The sequence below is a fragment of the Mauremys reevesii genome, linkage group 4 (genome assembly GCF_016161935.1).
Source record: "Mauremys reevesii isolate NIE-2019 linkage group 4, ASM1616193v1, whole genome shotgun sequence".
Lineage (NCBI taxonomy): Eukaryota > Metazoa > Chordata > Testudines > Geoemydidae > Mauremys > Mauremys reevesii.
In genome coordinates this window covers 85,055,932-85,066,733 of record NC_052626.1, presented here as the reverse complement: position 1 = coordinate 85,066,733, position 10,802 = coordinate 85,055,932, and positions in this window count along the sequence as shown.

Genomic DNA, 10,802 nt, shown 5'->3' with positions numbered 1-10,802 from the left:
ATCCAAACTTTGGGATGGTTTCCTAAACCAAACCCCAACCCCATTCTTTTTATATGTATTACCATAGAGCCTAGGAGCCCTTGTCATGGACCAGGACCCCATTATGCTAGATTTCCTCTTCGGTATCAAAATACCTACAACAAAGTGCTGGGCATGGACAAGTACACTCAGATTTTAGAACCTGACCTTGATCCATTGAATCAATGAGATTTTTGCCAGTGGCTTCAATGTGAGCATTATCACGCCTTTAATGACCACGCAGGGATCTCAGGATGTAGGCATGGGAAGATTTGCATTCTTTACTAGAATATTATACACAGTTTCCACCCCTCTCCTCTGTTCCTGGGAATTCCCATTTCCTATTTCAGGAGTATTCTTCCGCTTCATCTTGACAGTATAGGCGACCCTCCCCTTATCTTCAATCAACCATGGGGATAGATAGCAGGGCTTTGGAGCTGTGCTCCTGCTCCGCTCCAGCTCCAGGCAAAAACCTGCAGCTCCACTGCTCCGGAGCTGCTCCGCGCTCCAGCGCCAGGCTCTGCTCCAAAGCCCTTGTAGATAGTCAAAATGATGGAGCATGATGGGGTTTCCTATTCTTCTACATGTGACCTCAGCAATTTGGGAGCATGGTCATTTAATAAAGAGGCACTTTCTATACACTGGTTCAGCTCCACTGGGACAGAGAGGTGAACATAGCTGAACTGCTCAGTAATAGCAACCATAATGTAATTAAATTTAACATGCGTGTAGGGAGGGAAATACAAAAAGAAACCCACCAGTCACATTTAACTTCAAAAAGTGGAACTACACAAAAAAGAGGATACTGGGAACATGGAAATTAAAAGGAATAGTCACAAAAGGTGAAATGCCTGCAAGCTACATGGAAGCTTTTTTAAAAAACACCAACTATATGGCATACCCCAAATTTAAAAAAACAAACAAACAAACAGTAAGAGAATCAAAAAAATGCCACCATGGCTAAACAACAATGTAAGAGAGGAAGTAAGAGGCAAACAGGCATCCTTTAAAAATTGGAAGTAAAATCCTACTGAGGAAAATAGAAAGGAGCATAAACTCTGTCAACTCAAGTACAATTAGGCAGGCCCAAAAAGATTTGAATGAGCAACTAGCAAAAAATAAAATAATTTTGCTCTTCATTTTTGTGAAGTGCATCGGAAGCAGAAAACCTGCCAAACAATCAGTGGGGCCACTGGACAATTAAGGTGCTAAAGGAGCACTCAAGGAAAACAAGGCCATTGGGAGAATCAGTGGGATGAATTTTTGGCATCAGCCTTCACTGCAAAGAATGTGAGCCATTCTTTTTAGGTGACAAATCTAAGGTACTATCCCAGATTGAGGTGTCAGTTAGACGATATTTTGGAGCAAATTAATACATTAAAAAATAATAAGCCACCAGGACCAGATGGTATTCACACAAAAGTTATGAAGGAACTCAGATATGAAATTGCAGAACTACTAACTGCTACATAACCTATCACTTAAATCAGACTTTGTACTAGATGACTGGAGGGTACCTAATGTAACACGATTTTTTTTTAAAGGCTCCAGAAGTGATTCTGGCACTTACAGGTCAGTAAACCTAACTTCAGTGCTAGGCATATTGGTTGAAACTATAGTAAAGAACAGAATTATCAGACACACAGATTAACATGATCTGTTGGGGCAAAATCAACACAGCTTTTGTAAAGAGAAATCATGCCTCACTAATCTATTAGAATTCTTTGAGGGGGATCAACAAATATGTGGACAAGGGTGATTGAGTGGATGTAGTTTACTTGGACTTTCAGAAAGCCTTTCACGAGGTCCTACGCCAAAGACTCTTAAGCAAAGTAACCAGTAAGAGGGAAGGTCCTCTCATGGATCAGAAACTGGTTAAAAGATAGGAAACAAAGGATAGGAATAAATGGTCAGTTTCACAGTGGAGAGAGGTAAATATCAGGATTATCTCCCTCCCTCCCTCAATGATCTGTACTGCGTGTTAAACATATTCATAAATAATCTAGAAAAAGGGGGTGAACGGTGAGGTAATGAAGTTTGCAGATGACACAAAATTAGTTAAGTCCAAAGCTGACTGTGAAGAATTAAAAAGGGATCTCACTAAACTGGGTGACTGGGAAACAAAATAGTAGATGAAATTTAATGTTGATAAATGCAAAGTAATGCACATAGGAAAAAATAATCCTGACTATACATACAAAATGATGTTTCTAAGCTCTCTTTCTTGAATGGTGTCATCTTGGAGAGTTCTCTGAACCCATCCACTCAATGTGCAGTGGCAGTTAAAAAAGAAAACAGATCATTAGGAGCTATTAGGAAAGGGATAGATAATAATACAGAAAATACCATAATGCCACTATATAAACCTATGTTATGCCCACACCTTGAAAATGATGCACAGTTCTGGTCGCCCCATCTCAAGAAAGATATTTTGGATTGGACAATGTACAGAGAAGGGCAAGAAAAATTATTAGGCGCATGGAACAGCTTCCATCTGAGAAGATATTAAAAAGATTGGGACTTTTTAGTATAGAAAAGCGATGACTAAGGGAGGGGGATATGATAGAGGGCTATAAAATTATGAATGGTATGGAGAAAGTAAATAAGGAAATGTTATTTATCCCTTCACATAACACAAGAACCAGGTGTCACCCAATGAAATTAATAGGCAGCAGGTTTAAACCAAACATAAGGAATTACTTCTTCACACAGTGAATCTGTGGAACTTGTTGCCAGGGATCATGTGAAGGCCAAAAGTATAACTGGGTTCAAAAAAGAAATTAGATAGATAAAGTCATGGAGGATAGATCCATCAACAGCTACTAACCAAGATGGTCAGGGACACAATTCCATACTCTGGGTGTCCCTGAACATCTGACTGCTGGAAGCCAGGACTAGATGACAGGGGATGGGTCATTCCCTACATTGCCCTGTTCTGTTCATTCGCTCTGAAGCATCTGGCACTGGCCACTGTCAGAAGACAGGATACTGGACTACATGGACCATTGGTCTGACCTAGCATGGTCATTCTTATGTTCTTATTCTGATCTCAGTTTCTTCCCTTACTTCAGGAGAGTTAATTCACTCCAATGTAACTGAGATCAAAATCTGAACAATGGGAAAAATTATACTGTAACCAAAGCAAGGCCTAGAAGGACAAGATCTCACATTCCCTAATGTAAATACCTGCAAATTGAAGCTGTCCCTAGATCTTCTCTTTTGAGTTCTGTTCTGAAGACAATGTATCCTAAACAAAGTTGCACTCAGGTGCAAAATGGTTTCTAAAAGCCATTAAATCTGCTATGAATCTTTCTTACATCAAATAAAACTCCAGCTCTGTAGGTTTCAACTTGGGAAATCTAAGAGGCCAGCCTGCTATGGAGGAATCTACAGGTGTTCATTCCCCACAATCATAGAATATCAGGGTTAGAAGGGACCTTAGGAGGTCGTCTAGTCCAACCCCCTGCTCAAAGCAGGACCAATCCCCAGATAGATTTTTGCCCCAGATCCCTAAATGGCCCCCTCAAGGATTGAGCTCATGACACTGAGTTTAGGAGACCAATGCTCAAACCACTGAGCTATCCCTTCCCACACAATGCACAGTGTCAGTGTGGTTGAGTTCCTTTCTCCTGTGAAACACCTCAGACAGACAAATAGAAATACAGTGCTGTGATTCTTTTATTTCTGATGCCCATATTTTCACTTTTCAGAAACGACTGTGAAGACAGAAGTTAAAAAAGCATAAGAGCAGTCAGTCTCTCTCTCAAAAACACATTTTAGCTTTGGTCGGGTTTGGGGGGTTGTGGGTTCATGCGGCTTGAACAATCCAACCCCAAAGTTCTGCTCCGATTCTCTAAATGCTGGAACTGGGGAACAATGCATCATAGGCGTCAAGTCCTCCTCTTCAATCAGATCATCCGGCTAAATGATTTCCTGGTGTGCTAGTTAATATTCTCTTAACATGTTACTTAGCTCACCTCAATATAAGGAACCTCTCTGTTTTTCGAGGCATTAACTGTTTAACATTGTAGGCTATGTCTACACTTAACATTTAAAGTGCAAGAAGTCCCTTTTTTGTGCTAAAACCATGGGAGTGTCTATACTTGTTAATGACTTCTTGCAGTGAAACTCAGAAGTTTCACCGCAAAAAGAAAACCACCTTCATGAGAGGCATACAGTTCTTTTCACTTTCACAACAGCGCAAAAAGAACAGCGGAGACACATTCTACCTATATAATCACCTTTTGGCCTGCAGAGGATATCCCACAGTTCCAAAAGTGACCACTCCGGCCAGCATCTCCACTGCTCTGACACCAGGTAAAGTGACATCTGCCCCTCCCAGTGTAAGCCCTGGGAACTTTAAAACTCCATTTCATGTTGCAAGTGCTTATCTGCCCAGGTCACCATGGCTGCTCCACATAGCAAACGATCCCCTGCTTGGAGCAGTGCTGAGCTACTGGATCTGATCAGTGTTTCGGGAGAGGAGTCTGTCAGGGCCAGCTCCAGGGTTTTTGCTGCCCAAAGCAGCAAAAAGGGGGAAAAAAAAAAAGCTGTGATTGCGATCTGCAGCTCTACCGCCACCGCTTCAGTCTTCGGTGGCAATTCGGCGGCTGGTCCTTCCCTCTGAGAGAACCGAGGGACCCGCCGCAGAATTGCCGCTGAACACCCGGACGTGCCGCCCCTCACCGTTGGCCGCCCCAAGCAGCTGCTTGCTGGGCTGGTGCCTGGAGCCAGCCCTGGAGGCTATGCAGTGCCAGCTGTGTTCCAGCCGTAGGAATTTCAATACCTACAAGCAGATTGTACACAACTTACAGGAGAAGGGGCATAACAGGGACACACTTCAGTGCAGAGTGAAGAGCCCAGTGGATACTTCTTCATGTCTGGAGACAGTGGAAAGTGGCCCTAGCCAGGAGGAGGAGGAGGTCATAGATGAAGAGGAGGTGTCTGAGGAAGCTGTGGAGCTAGTTGCTGTGTGCACTCAGGACCCCTTCTCTGCTCTGGAGGTGTCTAGCCAGTGTGAGTGGCCACTGTGTGCTGAGGCAGAGGCAGGAGAGCAGAGCTCTGGTATGTTGCTTTGCTTTAACAATGCATAAAGCAGGTTGAGGGCACAGAAAAGTACTAAGGTGACTGTGTTTGTGTGCTGGGTGCCCTCCCTTCATGCTAGCCCTTTTCAGAATGGGTGTATGCAATAAACGTCTAACCCTGCGTTACCTCACCATTGCTGGGTTCTTGTGCACTAGGGATGCTTGACTTTTGTCACCAAGACAGTGATTTCTTACCAGTGGTGTATTGCAATGTACGCAGTGATTCCTGTATGCATGTTTCACAGCAATGTGTTGCTTTTGTCTCCCCAGAAAAGACTGTGGAAAACCCATCCCCCACTGTACCAGACCGTCTGCGACGTATAAGAAAGCGGCCAAGATACACTAGGGCGGACATGTTTCTTGAGGTGATTCAGCACTCCCAAGCAGAGACGCATGATAAAAATAAATGGAGAGAACCCATGACAAAGTGGAAAGAGGGAGCGAACTGAGATCAAAGAGAGAATAATGCTTTCCATAGGGAAGCCACGGAGAGGCGAATCAGCGTTCTGGAGCATCAGACAGATATGTTGCATTCTCTCATTACACTGCAGAGTGACCTGATTTGTGCCCACCCCACATTGTAGCAAGTGCAGAATTCTTTCCCGTGTACTCCCCAAACTCCCACTGCACATTCTTATAGGCTTGCTGCAAATGTTTCCATTTCTCGACAATCCACACCCACAGACAGCTTGTCAAACGAAAACTGGAGTTATACACAGCTGTGAGGTATAGGGGGGTTTTGTCTGTTTTTAAAATAAAAAGGACAACATTTTCAAAAAGGTATACGCCCCACCCCACCCACACCCTGTTCCCCACCATCACTCTGGATTGATATATGTGCATGTGGTGTTTTCCCTGTTTTTAAAATAAAAGGACAAATTTTTCAAAAAGAAGCAAGCTTTATTTGTGTGGTCACATATCCGTACATGTCATCACAGCTACAAGTCAACTAGCACTTCACCTTCACTGAAATTACACACAGAACCGCCATGTAGCACAGCACATGCTGCTAACACGTCCTTTCCCAAACACAGGAGCAAAGTTTAATGATTTTCATTTGCAAACTTTTCCCTCAAGGCATCCCGGATCCTAACTGCCACACATTGTGCCCCTCTAACAGCCCTGGTATATGGCTGCTGAAACTCAGCAGCCAGGTGTTCAGCCTCCACGCTCCATGTATGAATAAACCTTTCGCCCTTCCCCTCACAAATGTTATGTAAAGTACAGCATGCTGCAATAACCATTGGAATATTTTCCTCACTCATTTTCAGTCTACTGTACAAACATCTCCAGCGTGCTTTCAAACGGCCAAATGCACAGTCGACAGCCATTCTGCACCTATTCAGCCTGTTGTTGAAACGCTCCTTACTCACATCTAGGTTTTCAGTGTATGGCTTCATGAGCCATGGCATCAATGGGTAAGCTGGGTCTCCCAGGATCACAATTGGCATTTCCACTTCCCCAACAGTGATCCGCTGGTCTGGAAAGAAAGTCCCCGCTTGCAGCTTTCTGTACAGGCCAGTGTTTTTAAAGATACGTCCATCATGCACCTTTCCGGACCATCCAGCATTAATATCAGTGAAACGCCCACGGTGATCCACTAGTGCCTGCAAAACCATGGAGAAGTACCCCTTACGATTTATGTACTCGGTGCCAAGGTGGGCTGGGGCAACAATAGGGATGTGCGTACCATCTATCACCCCACCACAGTTAGGAAAGCCCATTTCTGCAAAGCCATCCAAAATGTCACGCACATTACTAAGAGTCACGGTCTTGCGCAGTAGGACACGATTAATGGCCTTGCACACTTGAGTTACCACGGCGCCAACGGTCGATTTCCCCACTCCAAACTGGTTCGCAACCGACCGGTAGTTGTCTGGAGTCGCCAGCTTCCACAATGTGATTGCCACACGCTTCTCTACAGTGATTGCAGCTCTCAGTCTGGTGTCCTGGCGACGCAGGGCTGGGGAAAGCTCAGCACACAGTTCCATGAAGGTGGCTTTCCGCATCCGAAAGTTTTGAAGCCACTGGTCGTCATCCCAGACATGCATAACGATACGATCCCACCACTCTGAGCTAGTTTCCCTGGCCCAAAAACGCCTTTCCACAGTGCACAGCCCTTCAGCTAATGCCAAAAGAAACCGCGTGTTGCTTATTTCAATTTCAGGCAGCTCATCAGGCATCTCTGACTGCAGCTCTCTTTGCAAGTTTAAGAACAGCTGCACTGCCAAGCGCGATGTGCAAGCGACAGCTAGCAGAGTAGTGGACAGCAGTGCAGGATCCATTCCTGCTAGTAGATGTGGCGGGAAAGCAGCCAGACGGGAGGCGGTTAAAAAAAAAGCCGTGAAAGAAACAAGGAAGTAATGGGGTTGCTGGGACATGAAGCAGTGCACCATGGGACACTGAGCAGGGACCCAAAATGCCTTCTGCTCACCCCCACCCACCAGACCTAGCGAGAGCGGCACTATGGGATAGCTGCCCTACAGCGCTGCTCTCATTGGCCATGGAAGTGCTGCTAGTGTAAACACTATGACTCCTGCGGAATTACACAAACCAGAGCTTTAGTTTCACTATCACCGGTGAAACTTATAGCGCAAAAACACTGCAAGTGTAGACATACCCATAGTCTCTATCTTGCTTATGGCACATCCTGAAGATGCCAGAGCTTTTCCTATAACTGAGTTAAGGTGGCTAGTAGCTGCCAGTTACCCACGTGTATAAAGATAACTACCTTTGAGTTACCAGCTTGAAACTGAACCATTGAACTTCGTATCAACTTATTCTGTTTCCTCATCTTAAATTGGCCAGTGTAATGCCTCTGGCAGTGTAACCGTTGAACTCCAATTGATTTCTTTTTCTCTCGCTTATTAAGATACAAATAGAAGGGAGCTAAGACGATTTCAGCATCCGAGAGGTAAAAAAAAAAGTCAAAGTTTCTTGCATGTGAAAAGTTACTCTGCGGTTCGATTGCTTGTTTTTCTTCCCTTGGAAGCCTTTGGTAGTTGCCGGGGAAGATGTAGTGGGTTAAAAGTGGTAATTGACCGTCTCCCGCCAATCAAGACTTTCATGAGATTCTTAATACTGTGCTTTTGGTGGGGAGAGGGTATGTTTTGAAGAAGATACCCCAGTTCCCAGAACACCGGGTGCCACATTTATCCCAGCTGTACAATACCTCCGCTGAAATTAATGGTTGCACGCCGAGGATGATTTCCTGCTAAACACTTCTTCTCGTGTGGAACAAAGTACTTCCCCAAAGCGATGGTTTCACTTGCTGGTTAAGAGCAGAGGATCTAACATACAGGTAAAGCCCGTTCATACATACCCTACACTCTACCATCTGCACCCTGAAAGCCCCTAAATGAGAGCTGGTTTAACCACTGACTCACAATGTGTGTGTGTTTCCTACAGCTAAAGGAGCAAATAAAACCCCTCCTCTGGCTTCTCTTCTGCCACCTTCCTGATCACTCACTAGCCGCAGCAGAATTACTTTCAGACGCCAAGGCAACCTTTCCTCTTTGGCTGAAGACAAGTGTTTCAAACGAACTAGTGTTCTCAGCAATAGCTAGAGCTCTGTGTTCCCCCGCCCCGCCCCCACACACAATTTGCTAGTCCACTAACTAGCCATCCTTACTCTCCCTCTTCTCCTCACTGAGGTTTAAGTCCCAAAGAAGGGAAATACTGGCTGGTATTAGTTGTAAAGGTCAAAGTCAAGGTGCCTGGAAGGGTCATGGTCTCACTTTTCTTTTTCCTTTGGCAAGATGGGGGGTGGAGGGAGGTGGGAAGCGGGCGTCCTGGTTTTAACCCCGAGTGGGGTTGTCTTCTTAAAAGTGGCTGTTTCTGCCCTCCTTCCCATCTGCCATACTAAACTTTCCGTGTACTCCTCCAGCAGCCCACAGGGTTTGAGATCAGCCTCTGGTCCCCTTACAGGAACCATCTAGAGGGGGGTGGAGGGAGACAGAGACAATGAACAGACTTCATCCTAGGGACAAAAGTGGTCTATTTTCTAGACCGAAAGCACTCCCTCCCCTCCGTCCCACCCCCCGTCCCTTTACTACCCTCGGGTCAGTCGCTAACCTCACCTTAGTCCACCTCTTTACCAAAGTCAATTAAGGACAGACTCAACAACCCGGCTTTGAGGCCGGAATTGAACTGCTGAAGGGGAGCAAGCGGGGCAGCATCACTTCATATTTCTCACTTCATGACTGATCACATTTAGGAGTCCACAGGAGAAGACACCCCAGGTTCAAGTGCCCTGGGTCGCTCACGGCCCCCTCAAATCCTGGTCATCCCAACCTTTGCACCAGCGCCAGAGTTGCTGCTTGCAAATAAATGCCTTAAACCAAGCTGAAAGTTCATTACTCTGAGTCCCCAGGCTCTTTGCAGAGGAACCGAGGGAGACACTCATTCCCCAGCTCCGTGCATCTGCAGTCAGGACCAAAACCCCCTCAATAATATATCTGCAAAGGGACCTTTTTCTTTCACGCTGTAATCTGGCGAGTGGGGACGAAATCCGTGGCTTCTGGGGACGAGACAACCTGCTTCCTCAGGGAAAGTCCTGGTACAGTACTTTGCTGGCAAACCCTATCCCCCGCCCTAAAGATTGCTGCACGCTACTGTATGTCTGGCGAAGGGCTTTATAAGAAACTTGCCAGAAATGGGCTGTGAGTTTGTTTGGGGGAGTTTTATGGGGAAGTGGGGTGCGGGGGGGGGAATCCGATTTGTGAGAAAGGTTGGGGTCAAGTTTGTGTTTCTTGTTTGTTTTTAGAAACTTCCTTAGGAAGATAAAATAAAATTTTACGCACAAAAGTTAAATTCAGCAACAAACCGCAACAACAACAACAAAAAAAGAGCGAGCATGAAGCTTTTTGCAGACCATCACTTTGCTCACTCTGATTTTATTCTACCCCTTTCGCCCACTCTTTGCATGTATTGTCTATTTAGATTGTAAACTCCTTGGGCAGAAACCCTGACTCTTGTAGAATGGCTGCAAGTTTACAGCCTCCGGGATTACTGGAATACAAATAATAAGCAATTCCTAACTCCTGTGTCGTTTCAGCCCTAGATCCCACAATAAAATAAATGATAAAGCAACAATAAGGCAAAGAGGAAAATCCCATATAGCAATTTGGAATCCTCAGAAATATTTCCCCTCTCTTTTATTGTTTTTTTAAATAAACAAACAGAACGAAGGAGAAGAGAGCAGAAAGACTGGAACACACTAGATTAAAAAAAAAGTCAAAGGGACAGGTGAGGAAAAGATAAACAGATGAAAACGACAAAATAATCAAAAGTTGAAAGAAAAGCAAATTAAACAGGCTTGGAATGCATTGGTAAAGCGCAAGCAAGACACAAAGACAAAACTAAAGTTAATTACTTTTGACATGATCAGATCATATGGTTCCATTACAGATTGTGCACTCTGGGCTGGCTAGAATGAATGGTGGGGTAGAAGAAAGTAGCTCTCCCCTCTAGGTCTCTCTGCCAAGTCTGGGTTGTGCGCTCTATCCAAGATCCCCTCTTTCTTTACGCGGGGGAGGGGGGGAGAAACACAGTTAACCACCTGTCAGGGCTGAGGACACAATAAGGCAGCCCCAAAAAGAGCTTTTCATGCATGCGTAATATATTTGTTCAGCTATTCACTTAATGAAGCTGATAAATGTGATGCAAAACAATAGTCAAGTTAATCTATTTAGTAAAATG